This window comes from Nannospalax galili, unplaced genomic scaffold (genome assembly GCF_000622305.1).
Source record: "Nannospalax galili isolate Female #2095 unplaced genomic scaffold, S.galili_v1.0 scaffold706, whole genome shotgun sequence".
Taxonomy (NCBI): Eukaryota; Metazoa; Chordata; class Mammalia; order Rodentia; family Spalacidae; genus Nannospalax; species Nannospalax galili.
Genome location: NW_008354694.1, coordinates 216,640 through 225,617, shown reverse-complemented (window position 1 = coordinate 225,617; position 8,978 = coordinate 216,640).

The window sequence follows — 8,978 nt, the reverse complement described above, 5'->3', positions numbered from 1 at the left end:
ACAACACGGAGACTGCATCAATGACGGGAAGCAAGGTGGCATTCTGGGATCGATAGCTGGACATTGTTCATCTACCCAGAGCCACATCAGACGACACTGGAGAACTGGCCTCTCCTTTCTCCAGGAGTGTGGCTCTGGGTTTCCAGTTGTCTAGTCAGATACAACAGAGTGTGATGCACACAGAGGCCACAACTGACCAACTTTGAAAGAATAAGAGACTGTAGTGTGTGTCCCTGGATAGGACTTCTACATCAAACCTCAGTCACCCACAGCTCGGGGACCATTGTGGAAGAGGGGGCAGAAAGAGTGTACGAGCCAGGGCTGGTCCATGAACACAGGGAAGCAGAGACTTTCAGGCCACTGGAAACTTGCGCATGTGAACTTGTGGCAATGGTGGTGTCAAGCACAGGACCCAGGCAGACTCAATCAGACAAGGGCCCAGAGTGGAGTGAGGGAAATGGGTGGTGGGCCGGCCCTAATCTGGGAACTATTGGAGACTGATCACTACTGGGTGAGGTAGAATAGACTTTATGATCTCTAGATAGGCCAAATAGACCCCAGTGGATGAATGTGCACCAAAGGACATGTGGGTACAAACACTTGACTGGAGAGGACTTAACATGTATGGCAGAGTGCATGAGGTCCAGTTGGGTGAGGCATGGATGGGGGAGGTGGTCTATATTTGATTAAGAACTGTTGGATTAAATGTACAAAAGCTCAATAATAATAATAAAAAGATACCCAAGAACACCAACTTCAGGAAGCTGATCTGTTCTGTGATTCCAGATCTTGCCAGGTTGGCAATCCACATTCACCATCACACCCGCCTACCAACAGGAAGATTGAGGCATAAAACTTCTGCAATTAATCCAACGTGGTGTGTCGCGTCTAAACCACAAGCAAGCCAGGTTTCAAATGCAGGCAGGTCGGTGTTCCTGGTGCTAACCCCAGACTGTTCTGTCCTCAGGACGAGTAGATCAGGTCAGCTTCCCCACTGGAACTCCACTGCCTAATACATCACCCTGGGTGTCCTGGTTTCATTTAAAAAAGTAACTTAGGCGAGAAAGAGCTGCTTTTATCTCATAATTACAGGTTACAGCCCATGAGTGTGGGGGAGTCAAGGTGAGAACTTCAAACTCAGTCAAGAACAGAGAGAAATGAGTGTGCACATGCTGTCTTGTGCTCAGCTCTGTTTTTCCATTCTTACAGTCCAGGACCCCCTGCCTAGGGGATGGTGCCACCCACAGTGGGCTGGGTCTTCCCACATCCATTAACTTAATTAAGCGACTCCACCTAGACATGCCACAGGCTAGCCCAGTGTAGATAATCCCTCATTGAGAGTCTCTTCCCAGATGCTTCTAGGTTGTGTCCAGTTGACCATTTAGGTAACCTGTCACGCTGTCACGGTGAACTTGGACTGCTTGGCACATCATATTTCTGCTTCAGAACAAGAATTCCATAGTAGACCTCAGGTTGGAGTGACGCAGGTTCTCTTTGACTGATGATGGGTTTATGCCTGTCATGCACAGAGAGTAGTGTAAGAGAATGCATTCAGTTCCTCCACCTACTGAGCACCTCGCTTCATAGCACAGTGCAGTACAGCATGTCAGTTGCTTGCTGACCTAGAGCTGCCTCTTTCCACTGCTGCTGTGCACAGACACATTTCTCTACTGTGTGGGGAAAGATCTACAGCTAAAGTCTGAAGTACCATTTCTACTGACTGTTGGTCAGTTTCCTACCATCTGCCACTATAATCAGGATATCTGAATTGAAAAGCAGAAAACAGGATGACTTAAAAACTTTATTTATTATTTTTATTTTATGTGTATGAATGTATTGCCTGCATATATGTAAGTGCGTCCGTGTCATGTAATGCCTGTGGAGGTCAGAAGAGGGCATCTGATCCCCTGAAACTGGAGTTATAGATGGCTGTAAGCCACCATGTGGGTGCTGTGAATTGAACCTGGGTCCTCTGCAAGAGCAGTCAGTGCTCTTAACTGCTGAGCATCTCTCCAGCCCCACAGGGCTTCTTTTATATGAAGCACATGGCCTTGCGAGAGCAGCAGAAATTTCTGTGATCTGAACTCTCAAAGATCCTATTGCTTTTACGATACCTTTGGTGGGCTGGGTGTGATGGCATATGCCTTTGATCACAGCACTTGGGAGACAAGGGAAGAGGCAGCTGGATCCCTGTGAGTTTGAGAACAATCTACGTGGTGAATTCCAGGCCATTCGGGGCTATGTAGTGAGACCCTGTCTAAAATAGAAAGAAAAGGAGACACAAGAGAAAAAATGAAGAAACAATTAGGAGAAAATGAGGTTCACCTCTGAGTGTCTGTGGAGGTGTTTCACAGAGGACTGGCTGACGAGGGGAGACTTGTCTTGAATTTGGGAGGCACCAGCCCACAGACTGGAATCCTAGAATGCACAAAAGAGGAAGGGATGAGAACAGCTGAGCACTGGCTGCCCTCTTTCTGCTTCCTAGTGGGCGCCATGGACCAAGCTCCTGGTGTCACCAGCCTTCCTTACCACAGTGGGTTGGACGCCTCTCACCTGTGAGCCCCTCTGTCCCTCCCTCCATCCCTCCCTCCCTCTGTCCCTCCCTCCCTCCGTCCCTCTGTCCCTCCCTCTGTCCCTCCGTCCGTCCGTCCCTCCCTCCCTCCAGCCCTCCTTCCCTCCGTCCCTCCCTCCATCCCTCCATCTGTCCATCCCTCCATCCGTCCCTCCCTCCCTCCCTCCAACCCTCCTTCCCTCCGTCCCTCCCTCCATCCCTCCATCTGTCAGTCCCTCCGTCTGTCCGTCCCTCCCTTCGTCCCTCCCTCCATCCCTCCATCTGTCCATCCCTCCGTCTGTCCGTCCCTCCCTCCATCCCTCCCTCCGTCCATCCATCCGTCCCTCCCTCCCCCATCTCTCCCCCGTCTCTCTCCCAGTTCATATTTTCCACGTGATTTACTATTTTTGCCTGCAAACCAGATGGTAAACTTGTAAACTCCCGGGTTGATTTCTGCCCTTCTCTTTATTGAGCTCCACCTGAGCATCAGGCAGTCAGTTCATTTTCTCTGAGGGGAACCCTCAGTCCACGTTTGTTTGTCAGAGGAGAGTGTGTGGATTATCAGAGGAAACTGTGTGGGATGTGATGACAAGGCAGAGCCACTGCAAATGCTGACAGTCCTTTCCTGTTCAAAAAAGGGAGATGCTGAATTCCCTCCTTTCTGAACTGTGCCCATTTTTTTGACCCTCTATGTCCCAGTTGCCTCTGAAGCAGATCTTATTTTCTCTAGAGTGTAACATCCTCCTCTGTCTTCTGTACAAATGCCCCCATCCCTGACCCCTGTTCCTTTCCTCTCCACCATGTTTGAGATCTGGCCATGGCTTGCAAGTTCTTGGGAATGGTGACCATCTTCCTTTCCCTTAGGTCAGCTGGCTTGCACTGTTCTATTGACACCCTGTTCCTTTCACCTAATGCTTCCAGAGCATAACCCATGGCCCATCGAATCAAGGTGTTTGGGGTGCTGAAGAGATGGGTTCATGGGTAAAGTATGAGGACCTGAGTTCAGATCCCTAATACCCTTGGGAAAAGCTGGATGTGGCAGCACATGTCTGTAACACCAGGGCTGTGGGGGCCAGGAGGATGACTGGGACTTGCTGGATGTGCAGCACATGTCTGTAACACCAGGGCTGTGGGGGCCAGGAGGATGACTGGGACTTGCTGGATGTGCAGCACATGTCTGTAACACCAGGGCTGTGGGGTCCAGGAGGGTGACTGGGACTTGCTGGATGTGGCAGCACATGTCTGTAACACCAGGCCTGTGGGGGCCAGGAGGATGACTGGGACTTGCTGGCTACCAGCCTTGCTGAAAAAACAGGGAGCTACAGCTTCAGCAAGAGACCCTGTCTCATGGAAGGAAGTCAGGGAGGACACCCGACATCTACTCTGGCTTTTGCCTGCACTCATGGGTGTGTGTACCAGCACATACATGCATACACAACACACACATGCACACGCACACACACACACAGTTTTTTAAAAAATACTGTTTTCCTTCAGGAGCTAGAGAATTCAACAAAGCAAAATGAATAAAGATTTCAGTGTTAGGTCCTTGGGGGACAGGGTTGGGATTTCAGATATTCTCCCTCAAAAGGTTATGGGCTGAAGTCCTGCTGGTGCTGTTGAGAGACGGTTGGATCAAGAGAGTGTTCACTTGGGTTAATATAGTGATGCAGTCATAACTGACCAACATAGGAGAAGCCTATTTCCTTGTGACCATCCAACACCCCTGGCTCTTACAGTCTTTCTGCCGCTCTTCTGTAATGATCCCTGAGCACTGGGAGGCACTTGGTTGTAAATACGATGGTCTAGGGATGTGGCAAAAGTAGGTTTGTCTTTAGGCTCTATGACCTTTGCAGCCATGTGTATTGGGCTGTATTTACAGTACTGCACATGAGTTCCCTCCCATTGGGTGGGCCTTAAGTCCAATTAGACAGCTGTTGGTGACCCCCCCCAACCCCCAAGTAAATCTGCCACTATGCACCAGTGGAGATTATTTGCTACTGTTGAGCCAAAAGAGAAAATTTGCTAGGCTGTCCTGTTTCGTTGGCTTTATAGCTGGGTAGAACTATTTTTCCAATCATAGCACCTACCCCCCCAACTCGCTCTTGAGCTCCTTTTTCCCCTTTACCCTCATGGCTCCTTTTCCTTTTGATCTAGGGATTTGGAGCCAAGAGCCACAAATGAGAGCGAGCACACCAGGGCATGGGTCGTTTCTCGTTCATGCTACACATCCTCTCTGCTTTCGATGCGTTTGTGATGGTTGGTTATTTTAAAACAATGTATTGATCATATTTAGGTCTCCCGTCTCAGGTCCATCTCCAGCCCCCTAGCCCCCAAACCCCACTTCACCCCTCTATTGTTTTCTTTAAGGCCTATCCAGTCTAGTTTGTATTCTCTAAATGCTCTTCGGTGTGGTCCATCCCCCGGAGCCGTGGGGCATCACAGCCTTAAAGAAAACTGACTCTCCCTGTCTTAGTAGCTATCGATTGCCAATATCAGCTAGGCCTGTGACTGGCTTCTTGCCCATCTGCCCTATCCGTGCAGGGCTTGGGTATATGCACATCTTTTCAGGGTATTTTACCACAGCAACAGTTATGAAAGTAGAACTTGCATAAATGTTCTGGAAAAATTTTCTCACCCCGTCCCCTAATCTGGATTCTGTCGTCTTTCTTTTCCAATCAAGTTGATAATTGATATTAACCACCTCAACAAGAGAGTCCTGCTCCCTAACATCTGGGCCCTTCTGGCCACACAAGAGGAAGGGGCAGGCAGGAGAGGACGGAAGTGACTGCCTCCCCTCTGCCCCGTGTGTGTTTTAATCACTGGCAAAACGAGGTGGACGCAGTGGTTTCCAACTACCCAGCAATTAATTGATTTTCTGCCTCTCTAGAAAGCACACCTCCCTCCCTAAGCACTAGAAACCTCTGACGGACAGGGAGATGCTTGACTGGGGCCAACATCGTGTGTGTCATAACTCTTGCTAGTCCCTCCGATAGTCTGAAAGTGGGAGGTCACAGTCAGTGGCTGTGGCAGCTAAAGATACTGAAATTAGGGACGATATAAGGGAAGAGCATTAGCCATAGTGGCATTATCAAAGAGAAAAGCTGGGGCAGTCCGCAAAGTAACTACTCTGCACGCATGAGGGTCTGAGTTGGATCCTTAGCACTCACATTAAAAAAAAATCAAGTACTGTGGTGTACATCTATAATCCTTACAGTAGGGGACCACAAAGCTGGGTCCCAGGAGCTCATTAATAAGTCAGTGTAGCCAAATCAGCAAGCCCCAGGTTGTACAGCGAGAGACACTGCCTCAAAAATAGAGTTACAGAGGAACGTATTCGTGTTGACCTCTGGCCTCCACATTTACCTGCATGCACTTACATGACCCTGTACACAGGTATACACAACGAAGATATGTATATGTATATGTATAGATAAAGCTAGCTTGGCATGGGCCTTCAGCAGTTTAAAGACTTTGGAATCTGCATTTGTAACCTGTGTATGGATTTCAGGGAGTTGACAAGCTCTATGCAGTGGTAACTGGGTCCTGTGTAGCTGGGTATTTTTCTGAAGAGGGATGCCTTGATTTTCATCAAAGTCTCGGAGTACTTCAGGATCCCCCATGTTGAAGGCCAAAAGTCTACTATTGTTCTTTTAGAAGAAGCAGCAAGGACAGGGACAGGTCCCTAACACGTATTAGGTCACATTGTAAATGAGCGCGAGGCCAGAGATGGGCCAGAATCCACACACCTGTCCCCGAAAGCTCCCTTCTCTATTTTCCTGTCCTGGCTGCCGGGTTGCAGCTTGGGTTATGTGTTTGTCGAAGACAGCGGACGACGGAGCTCCAGGAACACAGTGCTGGCATAGTGCGTCTTTGATTTCTGCCCTCACCCCTCTCCTGCCTGTGCTGCCTTGAAACCCAGGGCTGCTATTTCTTACCTGTTGCTGCTGTCAAGATCCATCCTGTCTGCCTGCTCACACTTCATCAAAGACTTCCCAGGGTCTGCAGCAGAGGACAAGAGGTAGGGCAGGACAGAGCCAACCTCCCTCTGTGAAGCCTCTCCTCTTCCTCTGTTCTGGGGTCAGCCTGATGCTTCTATAACTTTTGTGGTGTCTAACAAGTTCCTGCGCGTTCATAATGGTGTCCTGCAGGGAAGCTCCTTAAGACCCATGATGTTCATAAATCACATTATTAATAAAAGAGGGCCTGGGGCTGGAGCAGACAATGAGCACAAAAGATCAAGTCGTGGCTGGAGAGTTGGCCTATCGGTTGAGAGCACTGGCTGCTCTTGCAGAGGATCTAGGTTGGCAGCTAATAACCATCCCTAACTCCAGTTCCAGGATGCCCTCTTCTAGCCTCTGTGGGCATTGCACACACAGATGCACTTATATACATACAGACAATATACTCATACACATAAAATTAAAATAATAAATATTTTTTAAAGACTCAGGGTGTTCTGAAGGAGGCTCATTAGGATTCAGAAAGTAACCGGAAGCTCCTGAATCTGACGACTTGTGCTAGGACTCCTCCTTCTCCAACTTACACAAGTGGTAAGGATGGCCGAGAAACACTCAGAAAGCCAAGCTTTCTGGAAGAGGCTCCGACCAATGGAGCTGTTTGGAAGAGACACCCTGACCTGCTGAGTTGCCTGCAGGTTGTGAAGCATGTTGCAAGGTTCCAGCTTTTGTGAGCCGTCATCATGCTGGGGTGGGCTTTTGATAATGCAGCTTTGTGTCGTTTCTGTCCCTGTCAACACCACCTCACCCACACTCATGAAACTCCATTAAACTCTTTGGTGTACTGAGTCGGACATTGGTGGTGTCCTTACTTTGATTTGTCATTGGTTCCCTCCCTGGGGTAGGTAGACATCTGTGCACGTCTTCCCAGGAACTGTGTCACACAGCAGGTGTCCTGGGCTATTATTTATTTACTTTTTTGATAAGTACACACTTATACAATTTGTACATACTTACAGCTTATGTGTAATAAAATGTACAAAGTGTAAACATAGAGCTTGATGCATTCTTACCTAGGTGTGCATCTGGCTGACTGCCACCTGGGAGATCACAATCATAGTAGTCAAGCAACTCCCCCCACCTCCTCCTTTCCATTTACTATAAAACTCTTCCTCACAGGCACTCACTCTTCTATTATGGTGAGTGTGTTAGTTCTTGACCATCCTATGAACAGACTCATATACTATGAACTCTTATATCTAGCCTTGTTTGATCAACAAGATCTCCATAATGCTAGGTGCTCTTTTTCCGTTCTTGCTCACAGATCTATGCTTAGCCATCTCTCTTACATATCCCAGGACCACCTGCCCAGGGGCATGGTGCCTCCCACCACGGGCTGGGCTCCCTTACATTGATTATCACCCCCATCTATGCTTAGCCATCTCTCTTACATACCCCAGGACCACCTGCCCAGGGGGATGGGGCCTCCCACCACGGGCTGGGCTTCCTTACATTGATTATCACCCCCACCCCCAAGACATGGCCACAGGCTTTTCTGATGTAGGAAATCCCTCAACTGAGATTCCTTTCTGGTCTGTGTCAAGTTGACAGTTAGAGCAGTCCAGGAGAGGACAGTTAGATCAGCTCACTTCCAGAGCATGGCGCTCCACCTCAGTGTTTGGAGATGGAGAAGGTGAAGTGGGGTTGGAAGAGGTCGGTGTGGCCCAGAGATCACCGAGTCCCTGCTTGACCTCCAGAGCCAACTTTTTGGGAGAGCAAGGGCTTCCATGGCAGCAGGGCACATCCCCGAACCTTTCTGATCGCCTTAGCTCTGTGAATCATTGGATGATGTGGGAAAAGGCAGCAGGGCACATCCCCGAACCTTTCTGATCGCCTTAGCTCTGTGAATCACTGGATGATGTGGGAAAATACTCAGAGTCCAGAGCCAACTTTTTGGGAGAGCAAGGGCTTCCATGGCAGCAGGGCACATCCCCGAACCTTTCTGATCGCCTTAGCTCTGTGAATCATTGGATGATGTGGGAAAATAATTGCCATGGAAGGGAAACGGTGGAAGGGACCTCAGACTGCACTCAGCGAAGTCTTGCTGGGTTGTGAGAACACGTGGGTCTGGTTTTCAAGTTTCGACTGTTCAGCAATAGCAGATTCCTGTTGAGAAAGAATTTCCTCCTCCACCTTCTTGAATCTCCCAATTTGATTCTACAGTCCTCTCATGAATGCCAATCTCAGCTCCATGTGGAGAGGATTGAGCCCAAGCTGGAGGATGTGAGCACAAGTGCCCACAGAGGCCAGAAGAGGACGTCAGATCCACAAAGCTGGAGTCACAGAAGGCAGCTCAACAAGCGCGCTGGGACCCATACTTGGGTCCTCCACGGGAACAAGCGCTCTTATCCTCTGAGTGCCATCTCTCCAGCTCCGTAGCCTAGCAATTAAGATGCTGGACTTGAATC